We start from the raw sequence: 21,433 nt of genomic DNA, 5'->3' as shown, positions 1-21,433 counted from the left end.
GCTCCAACCATTAATAAAATCTAGTGATTTGGTTTCAAGTCAGCACATAAAGGAGACATTACTGTAGAATGAGGAATGCACACGAAAGTTCTTACCTGCACTACATGCATTGAATGTCAGAGACAATTTACAAAAATTTCATGCTGTGAAAAAAGCCATTGGCTCCAATTCGCAAAAATATACTGTGTATACCGAATATATCGTATTTACCAGTATGTGACAAATATGGTAAATTCAGGATTATTAGAAAATTATATGCCTACATTTTTAAAGATTTTGTTTATTTTTTTTGCAAACCATAGTAAAAAACAACAACAAACAAACAAGCAAACAAACAAAATATATTCTGCCAGTTTGCACAATGTAGATAGAATATATAGAAAAAAACATTCAAAACACAATTTATCAATTTGTTTCTCTGTGTAGAATTGATGGAAATTCCTCATCAAAACAATACAGGTCCAGAATTATATTAGCTTATACTATTGCTGTATTTGAAGAGTTTGTTCGCAAAAACCGATAAGTCTATTTTTGAAGATTTTGAAGTACGGTCTCTGTCATAAAGTACAGAATAATACCTTTTAATTGATATATTGGTCACTACATATAAAGGTACATTTTTGAAGTTATGTTCAAAAGAAGCTAAAAAATTCTTATTATTCTCTTTATTATTCTTGACCTTTAATCGCAAATATCTCCATTTGGCAAATATGGACTTATCAGTTTTTGCAAACAAACTCTTCATTTCCTTTTGTTGTTATTTTTTTTTTCCTTCTTTAAATATATTTCGGTTCTGGTTCAAGATTGCGACGCATTCTTATTCCGCATGTGTCAATTCAATTTTCAAATTAGCAGCTTAGTGTCTTCATGTACTGGCCAATTACAAGTCAGCGGGGCATTGGGAAGACCTTGTGAAACTGTCAAGGGGGGCAGAGAGCGGCAGCGGTGGACCAGGGTCGCGGACAAAAGAAATTCTCGGCAGATGGGGTGAACTTTTGATCTTTTTGAGTATGGGGAAGATGCCATCCTCCCAGGAGGGGGGCGTGGAGCCGCGCCCGTTTTGTCATGTGTCTGAACTTTGCGGACCGTGAAATGATGTAATTAGGACATCAACTCTGCTTGAGCGCTCATATTTTATGTTTCTTTCCACTATTTTCTGAGCTCCTTGAATATATGACAAGAAAAAAAAAAAAAGATATGCACAAAGAACCTGCCGTGCTTGAAAGGAGAATTTCATGTTTACATTAGCTGTTATTGTTCATCTGAGGATTGGACATGGCACACAATTCAAATACACACATGTTGTCATCCCCCCCCCCAAAAAAAAAAAAAAAAAGAAAGAAAAAATGAAAAAAAAAAAAGATGCAAACCCAAAACAAAAGAACAGGACAACACAAAGGCAAAAAAAAAGAAAAAAAAAACAACTATACTAAAACCTTCTCGTTTCTTGTGCTTCTGTTGACAATTTCTTCTCTGACATGTATGTTTACCCTGTGATATCACATTTTATCACATACTTACATGAAAATATTAAGGTATACTTATATCTATAAAATGAAATAATCGAAAAGCCAGTAAGCAGTAGCAGTTCATAATGTGTTTTACAAAGAACAAACAAACAAACAACAACAACAACAAATATCTATTCGTATACTATAAAGCAAGAAATATTCGCGGCATTAAATCGCCACTGGCATCCAGTGCATAATAGTGAAGATAAGAACTTCTGTATGCATTTGAATTTCATGAATCTTGGCTCTCACGAAATTTGCAAAATTGAAATGCACATGAACATTCCTGATTTTACAGTATATGATATTATGATGATGATAATAGTCTTAATATCAATAATGATTCTGAAATGGTGATAGTAATGATGACAATGATGATGATGATATGTGACCGTGCACCTCAAAACGAACATAAAGTCGCACACACTGATTTTGCGTGAGGACTGAAAATATGTGAAATGGTTCAACCTAGCCGAACTTGACTTTTTCATATATTCTGAAAGAGCGGGTCTTCTTTTACATTATGCTAAAATTTGGTGTCATAAAACGGGCAGGAAAGTGTGTTTTTTTAGCAGTTTATCTCGAACATTTTTGGTAGAATAGTGTGATTAGGTGTGTCTTTAGAATCCCTTTTTCATTTATGAAAAACCTTGCCCACATTCTTCACTTTCAACTCTAATAGCTTTTGAAAGCATAGTGCTACTGCTTTGAAAGTTGGCATTAATTATGGGCAGAATGTGTTAATGAGGCATGTTTAATTTCAGTGTAATTTGATAATCCCTTCATTGTTGTTACTCTGGTGGTTTACTTCCTGTTTTTGTTCCATTCATCGCACAGCCAGCACGGTTTGGTAAAGATTAAGCACTTGAATAGACACTGTACTTCAGAGCCTCTTTTCTCAGTTCACACTTTTCCTGAGTTTGTGCTTTCTTTCCAATATTTAGATAGGTTAGGAGAGTCCATTTGATTTGAATTATACATCATTTTAAAGCTTAAAGTATGCGCTTTCAGAATATGGTCTTAACTAAAAATTCATGTCTGGCGACTTTTTGTTTGTTTTGAGGTGCAGGGTCACATATAATGATAATAATGATGATGATGATGATATAATAATAATAATGATGATGATGATGATGATGATGATGATGATAATACCAATACCAGTAACCAATCAATGCGAAGTGGCAGAGAAATATAGTGAAGTGTCTGACATCAAAAGTATGAACAAGCGGTAATGCGAAAATTTGGGCTCAGGTGCTGTGTAGTCATCGCAAACGTGATAATAATCTGGCTGATGGAAACCTTTCTGGAGCAACCAATGCAGTGTGAGGAGGGAGAGAGAGACAGGAATAGAGACAGAAAGTGAGAGAACACTCAATGGATGTTTCGAAGTATGCACTGCCGCAGCGGAGATGGTGGTGGTAGTAGTGGTAATTGAAAAAGTCGTTTGCGGACACTGTACATCCAGCCAAGGTTACGGACAGCTGAGGAACGTACAGTCAGGAGCGTGTGGAGATTTATGGCTCGTTGCCATGCGTAATGGTTGTGCGAGTAGTTATTTTGGATCTGGTAGATGGAATTTATGCTGGTGTTAAATTCACACAATCAATTTCACCTTCCCCCACATTTTGTTTTTGTTTTGTTTTGTTTTTGTTTTTTCTGACAAAAGGAAGAGGTTCCAATCATATACATGAGATAATTGGAATGCTGCTATGTATGCTTTATGCCTGTTACTATCATAGTTGTACACAAGTACAATGAGTACACTTTCTCACATAAACGTACAATACTGTGCAAGGGATTTTGGACAGTGTGTACTATGCTATGGGGTTTTCTGTGCCATTTCATGCGCTCAAAGTACGCAAAGGGTCAGTTGGAGTCGTTACCATGGTTACCGACATCAGGAAGTGACTTTTCGTATTCTGATCTCTAGTTTCTATTTTTTTTTTGCGTACTGTGTATTTCATTTGGTAGTTCTTCTGCAGAAGAGTTTGAAAAATAAGCAAAAACTACCAAAAAAAGAAAAAGAAAAAAATCCTAAAACATATTTTGTTTTTATCACTGCAAGCTGTCTATATGCAATGCCAATGCTATTTTGAGGTTGTGGTCTTGAAAATGCTGAAGTAGAGTTACTATTTTCCCCCACACATGTCATGGAAGGGGACAGTTACATCTATCAAACTGTAATCATCATTTTCATGGACCTATTTAACAGAAAAAATAATAATTTTTACAGTAGCAATATCACAAGAAGAATCCCCCTGTTCCGCCCCCATGTGCTGGACCGAGGTTCAACGTGAAGCATCTGTCTGAAAAAACGTCCTTCAATATCAGAAAAAGCATCCAGCATCATGTCATATACCAGCCTGGGGCGTGATTCGCTCGAATCTTTTAATATTCAGATATCCTTCCGTATCTTCCGGAGTGCCGGAGGCGGATCTGTTGGGACTCGACCTTAACTGCGCCCAGTCCCATTCACTTCTTCATTGCTGTGCCACCAATTATTGCTGCAAGATATATGGAATCACAGAAGTTGGCGTTTTGAGTCGCAACAAGTCTACTTCATGTTGGTTCAGTGTATGTTTGGTATTAATGAGGAAATGAAGCACTAGATAGACAGAATTACAGAAGTTGGCTTTTTTGAGTCCCAGCAAGCCTAGTTTGTGTTGGTTCAATATGTTTGATATTTATGAAGAAACGAAACACAAATCTGGTATTAGTTTCTTATTTTTGTGCTTAAAATATTTCATGTATACATGTACATTTCAGAATTGTCAGCCAAGTTTTCAGCCATCTTTTAATATAACATATTGATATGAAACAAAATGATGAAAAGAAAATTGCTGAAAGAAGGGTCAAGTGAGTAGTAGCTTAAAGAAGTGGACCACACACACAAAAAATGGACCCCATTGATGAGGTTATGATATTTATTGAATTATCAGTGTTCACTGTATGGGTAATCCACAGATATTTCTTGGATTGGTTTGAGGAAGTCGTGGGTATCTTTCACTGATGTCTCCCCTCTTCTGTGATAATGAGGGCTCTGCATTTATTGACTAGTCAGTCGAAATTGTTGTAGAGGTGGGGTGCATCTCGTTTTGCCGAAGAGAGTCTGTCCCAAAGGTTATTGTATTGTTCAATAATGTAACATATTTTGCCCTGTGCACGATTGCCAAGAATAATATGTACTTTTGATGGCCAATGTCATGACATACATTTCATTTGACGACATTGTGTTTTTGTACTTTTGCATTTTTGTAATTGTAGGTATGTTAGTTGTTACCTATGAAGAGTTTGAAAAAAATACAAAAACATACTCAAAAGTCTGGTTCATATTTTTCAACTCTCATAATGCTTTGAGAGAAAGATTATGCAGTGCCTTATTCAGCTCACCCAAAGAGAAAAGTGCTTCAAACTCTTCTTCAGGAAAAAAAAAAAACAAACACACACACATTCTTGCATCAGTTTTCGTTTTTTTGTGTGTCTGTGTTTTTGTTTTGTTTTGTTTGCTTGTTTTTTTTATTTTCAGGAGAAGCACACACCATTTGACACACATCCATGTCCGACAATCAATCAATTACTAATTACCGAATGGGACGATATGAATTATTGATCGTTTGATATGGTAGAGTGCCGATCTCTAGATCGAAGTTGTGACTCATGGCATTTCACTTTTGATATATACACTCCCCCGAATAAATGCTTGCACTCCAATGATATGTGGCCTATAAATGCTTGCCTTGAAATTTGTATGAGAACCGGTTTTTAAGTTGTTCCATCTTTTTTTCCTCGGTTCAGCTCAGAATTCACACTTTCAAGGGCAGACCTGGAGAAAGAGAGGGAAAAAAATAAAATCATAACTATGCTCAGTTTTGCATCGGGGCAAATTCCATGTCTCATTTATGAAATTAAATAACGCAGCCACACAATACCACTCGCCGATGACTCAGAACCCCGTGCGATACGGAGTAACGATAATTGAATGCGACTCCAATATCATACTCGCATATCGGAAAGAGATATTCGGGAGGAGGTCGGAGATGGTTATGCATGACGTTCGACCGAGTTGTGCTCGCGGAAATTGCGTATAGAAGGAAAAAAATGAAAGGAGTTTATATCGCGTTTCGTGTTAAGTGGTGGTCATCTATTCTCCTTGAATGACAAGAGGGATGTACGTGACACCGCAGTGCGCAAAGGGCGTGTAGGATAACAAGGTGTCCTTCACTCACAAGCTGAGCCATTTACCCCTCTGACTACCAGCGAGGACCTCATCAGGTGGAATATCAACAGCATCTTGAAATAGCACACGTGAGAGGGGTTAAGCTAGAGAGGAAAGGATCTCATTTGCATAGATGCTGGTAGCATTTCTCCATTGTGACCCCAACACAATGCAGCACAGCATCAATTGAAGAGCTTTCTCTGTCATTTGTTTGATTTAATTTGTTTCTTTCTATGGCTGTAAGGATGATGTAGAGGTATGAGTGTCTTGAGATCTCTCCCTCTCCCTTTCTCTATCTCTCTCTCCCTTTTGTTGTTCTCTCAATCCCTTCTCCAGTGGAAAGGGAAAAAAAATCAGAACAAATGTTTTTAACCCTTGTAGGACCAATGTTTAACTCATTGAGGACAAGCTGATTTTGCTACAACATGCATTTGCCATAGACACCTGCCAGAGTATACTCGGGACTTTTCCTCAAGGGGTTAAGAACGTCAGTGAGTGTGGCAGATGAACAGGTTGCCAAGGGTAACCACGGGACTAAGATACCAGCAGTGAGATGCAGTGCATATTAACAAAGATTGCATCGTCAGATATACCTTTGTATTTCTATACTCCAGAGATTTATTCCGGTCTTCATCAGTGAGAAAAGTTGGGGTGGGGGAGGGGGAGGGGGGCAAAAAAGTATCTGAATGGTAGAATGGCGTGGGGAGAGCATTGCACAAAGTATCTCTCACACGCTACGGTAGCTGAAGGGGGCGGTGATAAGAGATTAGCTTGGCAAGGTGTCTCTAAGGAAGAACAGGAGCGCTCATGCCTATTTCTGGTACTTCTTTTGCTTCTTCTCTCTTCTGTTGTTGTTTTTTTTTATCATTCGTGCTCATATTCAGGCGATTGATGTCCCTGAAGAATGTTGCCGAAAATAACCTTGCAGACAGAGAAAGAATGAAAGGGAATAGTCGAAAAGAATGAAGGAAGAAAAAAATGGAAATCATGAATGAAAACAATGACAGGGGGCAAGGGAAAATTGGGCTGATGCATCTCTTGTCCAAGTTTTGCCCTCCCGCCACCAGCCGAGGGCCGTATAATGTAAAACAGACCGATTCAGACATATATGTACACGTAATTATGCAAATCATATCTGTGATAACCCGTTATGTGTCCGCTGGGAGCCAAGGGCCCCTCGACCTCGCTTCATCACTGTCGAGATCTGTAACGTTTGTCAAAGGGATATCCATCTGATCTTTCTGTTTCGTTGGGTTCTGTTTAACCCCAACGTTCCTGTGTTGCTCCAGCCTATGTAGTATCCTTTCATTACCTAGCAAGAAAGTCAGACATCCCATTGTCTTTGTATATCTTTTCAGGAGGGACCAGGAGGGTGGGGGGACTCAATAATCTGCATTTATTGGGTTACAGAGCTTTCTCATTTGCCATTGCCCTTGTTTGTATGTAGTTAGACTTTGTGATAGTCAATCATTTTTGTCAGAGTTGTAAAAGGAATTTGAATTGAATTGAATTGAATAATTTGGGTGCTAAATCTCATGGAAGAAAAATAATCAGAGAGATTCTAAACTAATGATTTGTGTGTGCCCTGGACCCTGCCTTTACTTGTTTTTAGACATCATCACAAATCAGGCTAAGCACTATTTTTCAAACATTTTGAAGTAAGTCCATTATCAGATAGAGCAAAATAAAACCTTTCCAATCATACCTCAACTGTTGCATCATAACAAGGCATAATATGGAAGTTCAGATAAAAAAATGTCCCATATTTTTATCATTTTCTTTACTTTTTAACATGTTTAATCACAAATGTCTCATATTGACAAGAATGGAGTCAGCTCATTTTGTAATCAAACTCTCCATATAACATGCAGAGAGAAAGAGTGAGAGAAATGTAGAGAGATAGATATTATATGTGTGTGTAGAGAGAGAGAGACAGATATGTATGTATGTATGTATATATATATATATATATATATATATATATATATATATATATATGTATATTATATGTTTATAGAGAGAAATAGATAGATATATATCAAATGTTTGTAGAGAGAAAGATAGATATGTATTATATGTGTGTGTAGAGAGAGACAGATATATGTTATATGTGCAGAAAGAGAGAGATAGATATGTTACATATGTAGAGAAAGAGAGAGGGAGATAGATGTATGTTATATGTGTAGAGATAAAGATAGATATCTTTTATATATGTAGAGAGAGAGAGAGGGAGAGATGAATAGATTATATACTATATGTGTAGAGAGAAAGAGAGAGAGAGATGGCAGCATGAGACATGGAGAATGAGGATGCGCTTCGTGTAGAGCTATCCGGTTAATGACGGATTAGCGTGATGCGTTCTGACAGGACGGCAAACACCACCGTTCCAGTCGGGGGATGATTCCCAATCCAAATGACAGTCATCAATAAATCTGTTACTTATCCCGATCTATTCCAACCACTTTAGCCCCAATTCACTGCATCATTTCTTACCCCACCCCCTCTCCATCTCAACTTTCTTCTCCTCTCCCTTCTTGCATCTCGCCTTCCTCGATACCAAGAGCACTGTTTCCAGACTTGCAAGATGCATTCCGCATCATCTTGCACATATGTTTTTACAAGCAGAGGATGTACTAATGGTGTGACAACTCCATCATTTTTCTTAACCCGTTGAGGACAAGATGATTTTGCTATAACACACATTCCCATAGACACCTTCCTGGGTGTACGTGGGACTCGTCTTCAACAGGTTAATCATCAAGCTCTATTTTACTGTTGTTGCCATGGCAACTCCGCAACAAGAAAGTAAAATTCATGCCCGTTGCTTTTTATTTTCATTTTCATGATAGTAAAAGGAGGTGCAGGTTTGTTTGTTTGTTTGTTTGTTTGTTTGTGGTATTGAATGCTAGTTTTGTAATAGATTAAACATTTTTTTAAATTCCTTTTTTTTTTTTTTTCGCTTTCCCAGTCTAAAGTACATCGGAAGCTTTTTCATTGTGGTGATGTGTAATATGTAAGCAAATTACTTTATTTATTTGAATAATTTTAAACAGATGTAGACTTGAATGATGAGATATCATTTGATTGATTTGAATTGATAATGAAGTAACTTGCTATTTATGTTTTTTATTTGTGAGTGTATGTGTGTGTGTGTGTGTCAATATTAGGCTTTTATCACATGTAATACAAAGCACAATTTTGAGTGGAAATAGCATATATATTATATGCGAGTGCAAATGTGTTTTTGATATCAGAGTTGGACATAATGACTGGACAGGGAGTCTATCATGTCTACCATTATGTTTTGCGGAGGTGCAGTTTACACATCATGTGACTTTCACTTATTTGAGAGTTTAGATATTCAGTAGGATACACTGGCTTTGTAATGTAGGATATGTGATGCAACATTCGTTAATTCTGTATGACTTTTCTTTGAACTTTATCACTTAACATAATTCACATGCTGATGTCAATATTTGGAATATTCTGTATTTCATACGATTACATTGTGTTTGTGATTGTGTATATTTGTGATTTTTTTTTTTTTTGGGGGGGGGAGTGGGAATGGAAAATGAAATGAAATGATACTTCTGTATAAAAATTGGTAAACATTTGTGGTACAAAATGCTTATTTTGGACATGATCATATAGACTGCCACAATTAGAGTTATCGCAACAATTTCTGAAACCATGTTACCTGAAGAAAGACTGATCAAAATGTGGGTATTCTGTATCATCATATCTCATTTTTGTTCATCAAAAAGATTACAAAAGAAAAGGGCAGTAGTTACAATGTTAACCCGTTGAGGACGGTTTGATTTTGCTACAACACGCATTTCCCATAGACGCTTGCTCGAGTATACTCGGGACTCGTCCTCAACGGGTTAACAATCAAAACCATGCAACCATGCGACTTGCAATCAAACCAGCTTGTTGTTACGTAGGTCCTAATTTATTTCTTTTTATTCCTGTGGTAACCCAACAGTTCTGTGCTATCTGTCAGTATGTCCATTAATCGGAAATAAATAAAAAAGAATTAAGCTTTATTGCATTGGTTATTATGATGTATCATCATTTTGGAAATGCCAAAATATAATTGATATGCAATGGAAATGAGATTTAAATATCTCTGCTGTTTGATACCATTATTATAATTATGTCACAACTAGAAAACACACTCACTTCTTCAATAGCTTTTCAGTAGCTGTACATTGACTTTTATTGGAAGGAAGTTATGCGATCAGAGTTTTTTCATCAAGAATGTAGGACGGACGATTCTATTCATAGTAACACGGTTGCTCGCCACCTCACACCCAAGAACGTTCAAAGGGGGAAGGCGAGTTGAGAAGAAGGTGTGTGGAGAGGGGAGCTTGGAAGAGCTTTCTCGTAGCGACATCGCAGCTCCATTACATTTGCATTTTCAATGTGATTACCGCGGCTATTGCGGCCCTCAGCTGGCGTACAATTTCCGTCACTGTACCCCCGACGTTTTCCTTCTCCTGTGCGTATCTGTGACACGCGACCGAAGGGTCACCGATATGGAGCACTGCACGGACAGAGAGAAAGATGTATGTGTTGGTTTCCACGATAATCATCTTTAAGAAGAAACGGGGGAAAGGTGAGATGTTAGAATGGAGGGGGGGGGGCTTTTTTGACTCCAAAAATGAGACTATTATAGATAAAGAGTTTCTAATGAGAGAGGGGGAGAGCTCGGGAGAGAGGGGGGGGGAGGGGGATGAGGATACATAGATGAAGTGATACCTCCTCCGCTGGGACAAAATTCGATGTTAATCATCGCTGGATGTTGGCGTTTAGACAGGGGAGTCGGAGCCATTTGTGATAGGGTGGTATTAACTCTATCCTCACTTCTGTGTTGGAAAAGAGGATAAAAATCCTTGGATTCTTTTGCATCAAAAACTTGTTTCTATGTTTCTTTGGTTTGCAAACCAAAGACCCAACTCAAGTGCAAGCCCAATATTCCAGATTGTGGATTGGTTGAAAACCAGGACTTAAATACATTATTTGTGTTTGGTACATTAATAGATGCAGGGAGAATCCACATGTGTGTGTCCTTGGGATGTTGGTTGCCATGGTAACCCATTCTTTTAACCTGTGTATGGATGTTTTGCTGAGTAGAAAGACTGGCTCCATAACCAAAGAACCTTTGTTCCTATGTCATCTGCCATCACCCAACAATTGCTTCCTCCAGTGTGTCCCAAGGAGAAAGAGAAAAAAAAAAGTGTATCCATGACAATCACAAAGGACCACATCCTGGATGGATGACCTAGCTGGAAATTACATTTACCTACAAGGGAATGGGTCAGAATTCAAGAAGGTAATGTGGAATTATGAAGTAGAGAACTTGGTATAAAAGTGTGGACAGAGAACATAAAGGAAGAGACATTATAGAAGAAATTATCTTTTCTTCTTTTTTTTAACCAAAGAGGCTTTTGCAAGTAGAATGAAGGAAAATGTATATCAAGGATGAGAATTGAAGAAAACTGAGAGAACAACAAATGCTTCAATTCACTGACAATTTCTAATAGATGGACAAGAAGAGAGCACATCTAACACATGTGGGTTGCATTTATATGATAAAAAGGACAATTCAAGAGGCATTTAAAGGAACTTACCATGTAGTCTCGCAAAACAGAGGGAAAACAAAATATTTGAGATTACCATCATAACAAGCAAAGGTAATAGACTACTCTGTGAACAGAGGCTGTGTGAATTTGTATAAAGGTTTGATAGGAAAGGAGATAGTGAAAGGAGTTTAATGATGACCAGTATGATACTGTCTTCTATATATCCAGTCAATGAGATAAAGATTTACATAGGAGAAGGCAATATACAGATTCCCAAGGACGGCTTAGGTAGAGAAAGGAATTTTAGGGGAATAATGACATGTGTAATATCATCTTCCTTACATGCAGTCAATAATGTAAAGATTAACGTGTGCATGGGAAGGCGATATATTACAAAGATTTTCCAAGGACAGCTAAGATAGAGAAAGGAATTTCAGTGGAATGATGGCTTGTGCAACATTATCTTCCTTACATGCAGTCACTATAAAAGGATAAATATTAGCCTATGAGAAGGAAACATATGATAGAGATTCCAAGGACAGCCAAACACTTTGATTAAAAAGAAAACCCAAGATTGGAGGTGGAAAACAAACAAACACAACCAACCAACGGAAACCCCCCCCCCCAAAAAAAAAAACAAACAAACAAAACAAAACAAAACAAAAACAAAACAAAAAAAGAGAATATAGAGAGAAAGAAACAAAAGCAGAGAAAGAAAAGAAAAAGATAAGAAAAAGAGGGTAAAAAACAGAGAAAGATAAGTAGGAAAACGGGAGCAAAAAGATGATTAGAGATGAGCAGTGGAGACAGAGAGAAGTAGAGGAGGAGAAAAGTCTGTAGGGATGCGTCTCCGGGGACGACGCAAGGTGTGAATGAACTGGAGTACACATCAATGTTGCATCTCCCGTTTCCTTGTCAAAGACGTTGGTCTGGACATCTCTTTCTTTTTTCTCTCTCTCTTCTTCGTCATCTTTTTTTTTTTTTGAAGAAAAAAACAAGCAATAGTGGAAAAATGCCCTTTGGGTGAGTAGTCCATGCGAATAAATGCACGCATCTGTATCTCTAGGTGTGCATAGAATAGATGCCTCCTTGTGTGTGTGTGTGTGTGTGTGTGTGTGTGTGTGTGTGTGCAGATGCTAGGTGTATAACCTCCAACATGTACTGCTAAATTTGTGTGTGTGTGTGTGTGTGTACAGTTGTAGGTTTCTGTGATACTGTGCCCTAATTTATAAATTCATCACTCATACGTGGGCAGCACTCTTCGGGCTCGATGTCTGTGCAAGTATTACGCTCTAGCTGGCTTCTTGACTGCCTTCTATCATTTGAATTCATGCTTTTCCATTCACCTACATCCAACTGACTTTTCCTTTCTTACAGTTAGCTCATTGAAGACGAGTCCCGAGAATACTCGGGCAGGTGTCTACGGAAAATGTGTGTTATTTATAGCAAAATCAGTCTGCCCTCAATGGGTTAATAATGACAAGCATTGTGATCTTTTTTGAAGAGATGGGAATAAGAGGATCACTACAGTTGAAGACACCGAATGAACTCTGTGCAATATGAAATAAGTTTCCACCTGCTAATGTTTTCCCTTGTAAAAAAATACCATGGTTTGACTATGAGGCATAACCATGGTTTTACATTGGATCCATCCATGGTTTAACCATAGTGCAATATGGTTTGATTATGGTCAAACCATGGTGCACTAGTGTTTAACAATAGTTTAACAATAGTTAAACAATGGTGCACTATGGTTAAACCATGATAACTACGGTTAAACCATAGGTTTAGCATGGGTTAACCATGGTAACCATGGTTTAAAGGTGGTAAATTGGAACGCACTTACCATGACATTACTGTGGTATTACCATGGTCACTACTGTGGTTCTACAGTACCAAAACCATGGTTAAGAAAAAGTAAAACCATGGTTAAGGAAGTGTAAAACCATGGTTAGGAAATGGTGAAACTATGGTTAGGAAAAGATGAAACCATGGCAAACTCATGGTTTAACCATAGTGCAATATGGTTTAATTATGGTCAAACCATGGTGCACTAGTGTTAAACCATAGTTTAACCATAGTTAAACAATGGTGCACTATGGTTAAACCATAGGTCTAGCATGGGTTAACCATGGTAACCATGGTTTAAAGGTGGTAAATTGGAACGCACTTACCATGACATTACTGTGGTATCACCATGGTCACTACTGTGTTTCTACCAAGCCAAAACCATGGTTAAGAAAAAGTGAAACCATGGTAAAGGAAGTGTAAAACCATGGTTAGGAAATGGTGAAACTACGGTTAGGAAAAGATGAAACCATGATAAACTCATGGTTTAACCATAGGGCAATATGGTTTAATTATGGTCAAACCATGGTGCACTAGTGTTAAACCATAGTTTAACCATAGTTAAACAATGGTGCACTATTGTTAAACCATGGTAACCACGGTTAAACCATAGGTTTAGCATGGGTTAACCATGGTAACCATGGTTTAAAGGTGGTAAATTGGAATGCACTTACCATGACATTACTGTGGTTTTACCATGGTCACTACTGTGTTTCTACCGTGCCCAAGCCATGGTTACGAAAAAGTGAAACCATGGTTAAGGAAGTGTAAAACCATGGTTAGGTAAAGGTGAAAGTTTGGTTAGGAAAAGATGAAAACATGGTTTTACAGCTGCCAAACCACAGAATTACAACCCAAATCACGATACAACCATGATCCATTGTACATAGTAAACCCACTATTTAACCACAGTGCAATATTGTAGAAAAATGTATTTTTAACTACAGTTGTATTTCACAAGTACTTTGAGAAACCATGGGGGAAATTGGTGAATAATAAAAATTGGTGAATATAATATTTGATGAATAATGATCAATAAATAGCACAGTAGAGTCTTCACATAAAGTGATGAAATAAAAATATTTTCAGTAAATTACCTGGAGCAGAATAATAATTCTTACAATTCCTATACATATGTATTATGATACAGTACATTTGTAAACATGTATATGAACCTGGACTCTGAAACAGGAGAAAACCAATTCTCTATTATTTTCCTTCTAGCTATAGTCTAAAAAATATGTACAGCTGTATTTAAAAACTGACTTCCATGTGTGTGTTGGTGGATGGGTGCAGATTGTAAGTGTTAATTGATTCACTATTTAATAAAAGAAGCTATATGTAGCAACGAGTAGGTCGATGCTCTTACCAGCATTGACTTTCACACAGCCAAAGCTCTCCCCAAAACATACATGTATATCGAATACACTATGGCCAAATTGAGGAAACCAAAAAGTCCCAATTTTTATGGCCTAGTCATGTGTATTCCTCTGAACATGCAGAAGTCAAACATTGCCCAATTTGATGCGCTTTTTCAGTCAAAACTGACTGACTGGAGTTGACTGTACTGTCATTAGCATTTAAAGGCACATAGACCCGGTGGTTTGCTTGCGTACACGGCGCACGGCACAAGCTTCCTTGAGAGACCTATGCTATCGACTCCTCTTTATCGTTAGCGTACACGGCGCACGGCACAAGCTTCCTTGAGAGACCTATGCTATCGACTCCTCTTTATCGTTAGCGCTTACGCTTTGACCCATTTCCATGAGTCCGAAGAAGTCCAATCCACTGCTGATGATGACAGCTTTAATATTTTTTTCTCTGAAGTCAAACAAAGAAGCATGCACCCTGGCATTCAAATTCTACGGACTGTCTGACACGCAGAGAAGACAATGAAGGCAACATTACCTAGCAACACCTACGCGCTTTACTGTTGACGACAGCTCAATTTCGGCAGTCTTTGTATCAATGCTAATGGTGATCGGCACTCTCATCCAAAAGCGCTGCAGCAACTACCGGGTCTAGGCACCTTTAAAATAAGAAAGTACACAAGGGTAGAAACAGTCAATTATGATTATACATTCAAAAGTTATTTTTCAGCAGCTGGGTGTGAGAAGTCAAAGTATCATACAAATATCACATTATTTCCAGTTGCAAAACTGTAGGTTTATGTAAACAAATCAATGAAGAAAATGTACTCTTACTGAACCTCAGTCAACAAATAACACATAAGAATGCACATTTGCTCACTTTGCTGTTACGATTGAAAAGTAGCTTTTTATTGCTTCATGAGCAGCATCTTGACTGTACGTAGGTATGGCTTATTGCCAGTCACATGATTTAAAACTATAACAATATCACCTGCAAAGAATTAGTTGGATAATTAAATACAGTGTACATACATTAGTGCATGTTTGATGTACATGATCATTTGTAGCTTTGTATAGATAATGCAAATTTGGACTTAAGTGACACCAGGAGCACTGGACAACAGAACAAAACAGCATCAAAAAAAAAAAAAAAAATATCTAGCAACCAACAGTCCTGACATGAGAGCATACATGCACACTTCACATGCTTTGAAAACTGTCCTTGTACTTCTACTGTCCAAGAATATCCAGCAGTAAGCTTTGGTGCAACTTCTGGATGAGGCTTCGCAGGAACTAGGTCTTGATATAGCTTGGTTAGTGTGCCCTTTGTCGTTGTGGAGCCTTGAGATGTCCTTCTTTTGCAACCGTGAGCCGTGAGAATTTTCTTGGGGAAGATCACTCCTGCAACGAACTGAGAATTTATTCATTACGCTATTATTTTTTTAAAATAATAATAACATGTAGTACGTGTTAAACTCTACTTCAAATACTCAACACACAAAATTCTTGCACAGAATAGCTACCTTGCAAAAAACATAAGAAGAATGGGATTAGATTGATGTGGTACACCTAGCCATCATTTCATCACTCTAATGTGCTGGAGAGATACTGTTTAAAATACAGTGTACTTTTACAATCATTTTAACCCCTAAGTGCCACATACAGGTGAAGCCATTACGTTCAACATTCCATATCATGTATTGTGCACAAATTGCCTAGAGTAATTTGATGTTTTTCAAAAATTGATCACATTCTATTTTAAGCAGGTTGCCAATATTTTAGGATGCTGCATAGCATGCTGCTGGTATTTGAGGATGTTGCACAAGAATGTGGGTATGCTGCAGTGTAATGCTCAAATTCCTCATGAACCACACTAATAATGGGTTGAAAAAAAGAAAGAAACAAATAAAGAAAGACAGAGGAGTATCTTACCCTTGATGACATGGAAAAGCGGGAGAAAGTATGACATCAGTAGATGGACTTCTCTGCACCAGAATTCAGCCAGGAGGATGCCATACACGTATCAGCACTGCATGTACTTGTACCCATGAAAGGAGCTAGCTAGGGGACAGCCTGATCGATGGTCATGGGTGGACTTCAAGTCTTCTATGGAGAAACCTTCTCGTGTCAGCCACTGGCACAATCAATCATTGATTCTGATGAGGAAAAAAAAAATAACACAACATAACGATAATAGTGATGATTGAGAGAAGTGAAATAAGGTTAGGCAGAAAAATCACACAGGAAAATGACGTAACATACAAAATACAGCATTGGATGATTTAAAGTTTGGTGCTTGTGCTAGCTCCCAAATGACTGCTGGAATAAAAGACTCCCAAATATTCTACAATGTCGCATAGCATGCTGCTGGTTTTTGAGGATGTTGCACAAGAATTTGGGTATGTTACAGCGATATGCTCAAATTTCTAATGAACCATACTGGGTTGAAATAAAGAAACAAAGAAAAAGGAATACCTTCTCCTTGATGACATGGTCAAACGGGAAAAAACATGACATCAGATGATCCACTTCTTTGCACCAGAATTCAGCCAGGAGGATGCCATGTACACATATTGATGGAAATCAGCGCTGCATGTGCATCATGTACTTGTACCCATGAAAGGAGCAAGCTAGTGGACAGCACGATCAATGGTCATGGATGGACCTCAAGTCTTCTATGGACTGCAAGTCTTCTATGGAAACACCTTCTCACATCAGCCACCTGCACAGTCAATCTTTGATTCTGATGAGGAAAAAAAAAAAAACACACGACATAACAATAATACACCTATTAATGATTGAGAGAAGAAAAATAAGGTTAGCCAGAAAAATCACACAACAATCCGTTAGGTGAATGATATACTGGTATAACATACAAATTACAAAATACAGCATCCTTTGCCATTGGGGGATTTCAAGATCAGTGCTAGTGCTAGCTCCCAAATGACTGACTTAAACTGAGCTCCAACACCGACGGTCGGATTAACTAAGCGATACTGATCAAAGTTATTGATCCCCAGCAATAGGTGTTGGAATCGCAGCATCGCGAGGTCCGTGAGAATCGCACGACGAAAAGTGATGGCGCATGATTACACTCGAATATTAAAAGATGCAGGACTGCTTAGTTTTTAGACACAAAGTGAGGAAGACAGACTAAAATGCCCCAAATTTCAACCATTCTTCAAAACACAACTTAATATTTAATTTTATGCTTCCAGGCTCAGATTTATGAAGCCACATGCTTGTGTAGGGCCTACATTTTGTGGCGTGGGTGACCATTGCATTAGCATAAAATGTACATGCTACAGGCCTAACTCTTACACTACGAAATAGCGGAGCTAGGTTCAGTAGACGACATTCTTTGATTTCAACACCAAGCCCAGCACTTGACCGAAAGATTGGTCTGTATCTCGTCGACAGGGATATGTTCCACAGAGCAGAGACTGCATCTGGCTTTACGGATCCCCTCCTATAGACATAGTCCGGAGGTAGAGAGCCATAAGTAACGTAAAAAAAAAATAAAAGACTCCTCCTCCGGACAGACGAATCTTTCACAAGTTTGCCCAGCACCAGCAACCAGAAATTTATGACATATTCTTGAGGTCATCCTACCAGCACCTACGGACTTCAAGTTCACTTCAGTTTTATCGCCAGTGCCAGTGGCTGCCAGTGCTTAAGTTAGTGCTGAGACACAATCAAAAAGCTAAGAGGGCGTACTCTCGCTACTTCGCACGCAAACGGGTGTAGTACGGCATGGAGCGGGAGCCCAACCGAGCCCAATGGCAGCCAATTTAGTAATAATACCGCAAGCTTCTTAAACACGTGAGCCTATGGAGCAAACCCTACCTTCCTTTCATTTTCTTCATTTTAAAAGGAAGCACACAGCGGTAGAATTGCATTTCAGACCTCAAAATATCACAAAAAGTATATTTTCTGTCGATATGTAAAAAAAAAAAAAAAATTGAAGTAATGTAAAAGCCTTTACTTTTTTATCTATAGTCCCTCAGCAAGTTTGTGTTTGAGCTGACAAACGCCACCTATCTCTTTCTCTCTCCCTCCCGAAACATAGTTTGGTCTACCTACTTCAGCTCAAACTTTGTGGGCCTGCAGATTGCGATTGGAAAGTAAATGACATTTTTTTTTCAAATACATTTCATAGTTAGAGAGGAATGATACTTCTTTACGACAAAACAAGATTCTAAGTACATACATCCGTACATATCTTCCCCTGTATGCCCCCTAAAAAGGGGAAAAATGAAAGGGAGACAGAAATACGAGGACCCAGTGATACGGCACTGATATCATGATCGCGTAATATACAGTACGCCCTCTAATCAATCTATCGGTCTGTTGCTTTCAATGGCGGAATGGCGTCCGTATTTCGCCCATGAGCGTACTAGTTCGCAGGAGTAAGCCCTTGTGTCTTAGCGTAGCTTCTACTGATACTCTTGATTCACTGGAGCAGTTATACCACTAGAAGTCCTAACAGAGTTAGCAGAAAATAGTGTTGTTGATGTAGCTTGCACCGAACCTGACATCACCACCCAATATGAGGTAGGCCTATGCCTACTAACATTGTTAGGGATTACGCCTAACTATCGTCTTGTTAGCCCGACCAGACGCTGTTAGAGTACGCTGTGCTGTGCGAATAAATTATAGCCTGTCGCTTAGTAGTAGGGTTGGGGGTACCACGTATCGTCACCCTAAGGATCTGTAGCTTGTTTATTCTAAAAATATAACACAAATCCGCCTAATTCTTACCTCAAATATGCCATAAATACTGCAGTTTTGAATGTCATGACCGTCTCGTTGATTATGAATCTCCGTTTTAAAATAGCGCAATTTTAGCGCGTGCGTTTCGTTTTCTTCGCGCAGCTAAAAAGGGAACCTTGCGATCGGCACCCCCTAACCTCCATAGGTATACACGTGAATTTCACAGCATAGGTAATACACGTGAATTTCACAGGCCATAGGTAATACACATGAATTTCACAGCCATGCGTCGTTACTGAGCGGATGTGTAATTTTTAGCTTGGTTTGTTTGAGTTTGATTTTCGTTTCTTCGTTTTTATTGTTTTTATAGCTCATGACACTTAATCCCGCGCGTACCTTTTCGTTCTATACGCAAACAGCCATGATACGCAGGGTGCCGATGGGAAGGTGCCCTGCCGATAGGTGGTGCCCCAACCATACTAGATCTACACTGTCTACAGCGACTGGGTTGTGTATAGAATCTAGTTACCGTAGATAACTTGTAGAATTTACGTGACACAGTAACACTAACAGTTCAGTACATATACAGTAGCTGAGTTAGAACAACTCATTCCAAACTCTTGAGCTCTCATGTCATACTCTCACACTCACTGACTCAGTCACACTCTCAGATACAGAACAGTCTAACTGGACTGGTTATCCCCACTTGATACGATCATGCGAAATTTGCACAGCAGGGGCAGGGCCGCTGCCGGCCCCGGGTCGGTCGGGACAATGCAATGCAAATCTCGCTGGTAATTATTTTAGCTAAGATTAGGTCTACATAATGTATTAAAAGTTACGTTGACCAACCTTCCGCGAAGAATCCCAAAGGAGAAGTTCCTCTTTTTCTTAGGGGCCGTTTGCTAGCCATTTCTCAAAATAGATGGTTCGTACGTCGAGATGTTTGACTCCGGTCAGAGATCATCACGAAAGATCAAGAGCGTTTGAAATGAACAGCGAATCGTAACCGTGTGTGTGGTTTTTGAGCGCGGTCGCGGACTAACGGTTCAGCAGTACATACACGTAAGGTTCAATCAGCGACAACAACAACACGCACATGACCTCTTACGTTACATTATTACCAAGAAAACTTGTAATCATTAATTTTTTGGTTTTGAATAAAAAAATATATGTATAAAACTTTTTTTATTGCAAATTAAATTTTTTTTTAATGTGTCAATATTTTTTGTGCTCCATATATTTTGAAATATATTTTTGTTGTGATCCTTGGTACGAACGAGCCTCATATCAACAACCCGGATCTCCCATTCATCGTACACAATTGCTACACGCCGATTGCATTCATATACAGTGTACCCTAGTAGTTTTCTATTGTTGTGTGTACATGTCAAAGCTACGGGGAACGAACGGGCGGCAATGGGTTACTACCTTTTTTTATTTTTTCACGAGTATGTAATCTCATTTAAGGTTTTTTACGTGCTTTATTCCGTAGTGAATAGATGTTGCATTTTAGGAATGCTGTAAATCAACCAAGTGAAGCAGCTTTTTGTTTGCAATGGTAAGACTACTGTTTGTTTACATAATCCTATTGAAGCCAAACGGGTGGTTGCGTTAGATGAATGTCCGTCATGACTTGCATTGACATTGCGGCCATCAAATTATGAGTTTTCATATTGATTTTTGTGATCGACATCATTCAATAATCATAGTGCACGTGGTTTAAACTTTGGTAAAACAAAAAGTTAACCATGGTTTAATAACCACTGTTCTTATGCTATCATACAAGGTTCCATGGTTAGAAATTCTAGAATATGGTTTTTCTGCACTCTATATCTGATCAGCATGAAACCATGCACGGTTGAAACCATTGTTAAAATATTAACCACTTTTTCAACCGTGGGTAAACAAAAGTTAAACCACGGTTTTATAACCACTGTTCTTATGAGCTATCATACAACCATGGTGAAAATCATGGCTTTTTAACCGCCTCTTCACTATCATGAAACCACGGTTCGTAGAACCAATCAATGTTTCATAACCATCCTTTGCACATCACACTATGATAAAACCATGGTTCAAATCCTGGTGTAGCTATGACCATCGTTTTCCTCGCTAAAATGGAATTTGAGCGATTGTTTAAAACCGTTGTTTTCACACTTTCGTTAAACCACTGTTAAAGTCATG

The 21,433-nt window shown here is 38.4% G+C and overlaps 1 long non-coding RNA gene across 1 annotated transcript; it reads right to left on the bottom strand.

The window, feature by feature from the left end:
- Window positions 1–15,454: 15,454 nt before the first annotated feature.
- Window positions 15,455–20,206, bottom strand: LOC139721364 (uncharacterized). Its single transcript, XR_011710231.1, has 4 exons — window positions 20,099–20,206; window positions 17,009–17,276; window positions 16,466–16,689; window positions 15,455–15,944 (listed from the first exon to the last, which is right to left on the bottom strand). It is a non-coding gene; the product is annotated as an uncharacterized lncRNA (long non-coding RNA).
- Between the last annotated feature and the right edge of the window lie 1,227 nt (window positions 20,207–21,433).

Source organism: Diadema antillarum, unplaced genomic scaffold (assembly GCF_040938485.1).
Source record: "Diadema antillarum isolate AM-2024a unplaced genomic scaffold, OU_Dant_1.0 scf00000141, whole genome shotgun sequence".
In the NCBI taxonomy this organism is placed as follows: domain Eukaryota; kingdom Metazoa; phylum Echinodermata; class Echinoidea; order Diadematoida; family Diadematidae; genus Diadema; species Diadema antillarum.
This window is presented reverse-complemented; position numbering and strand designations above follow the sequence as displayed.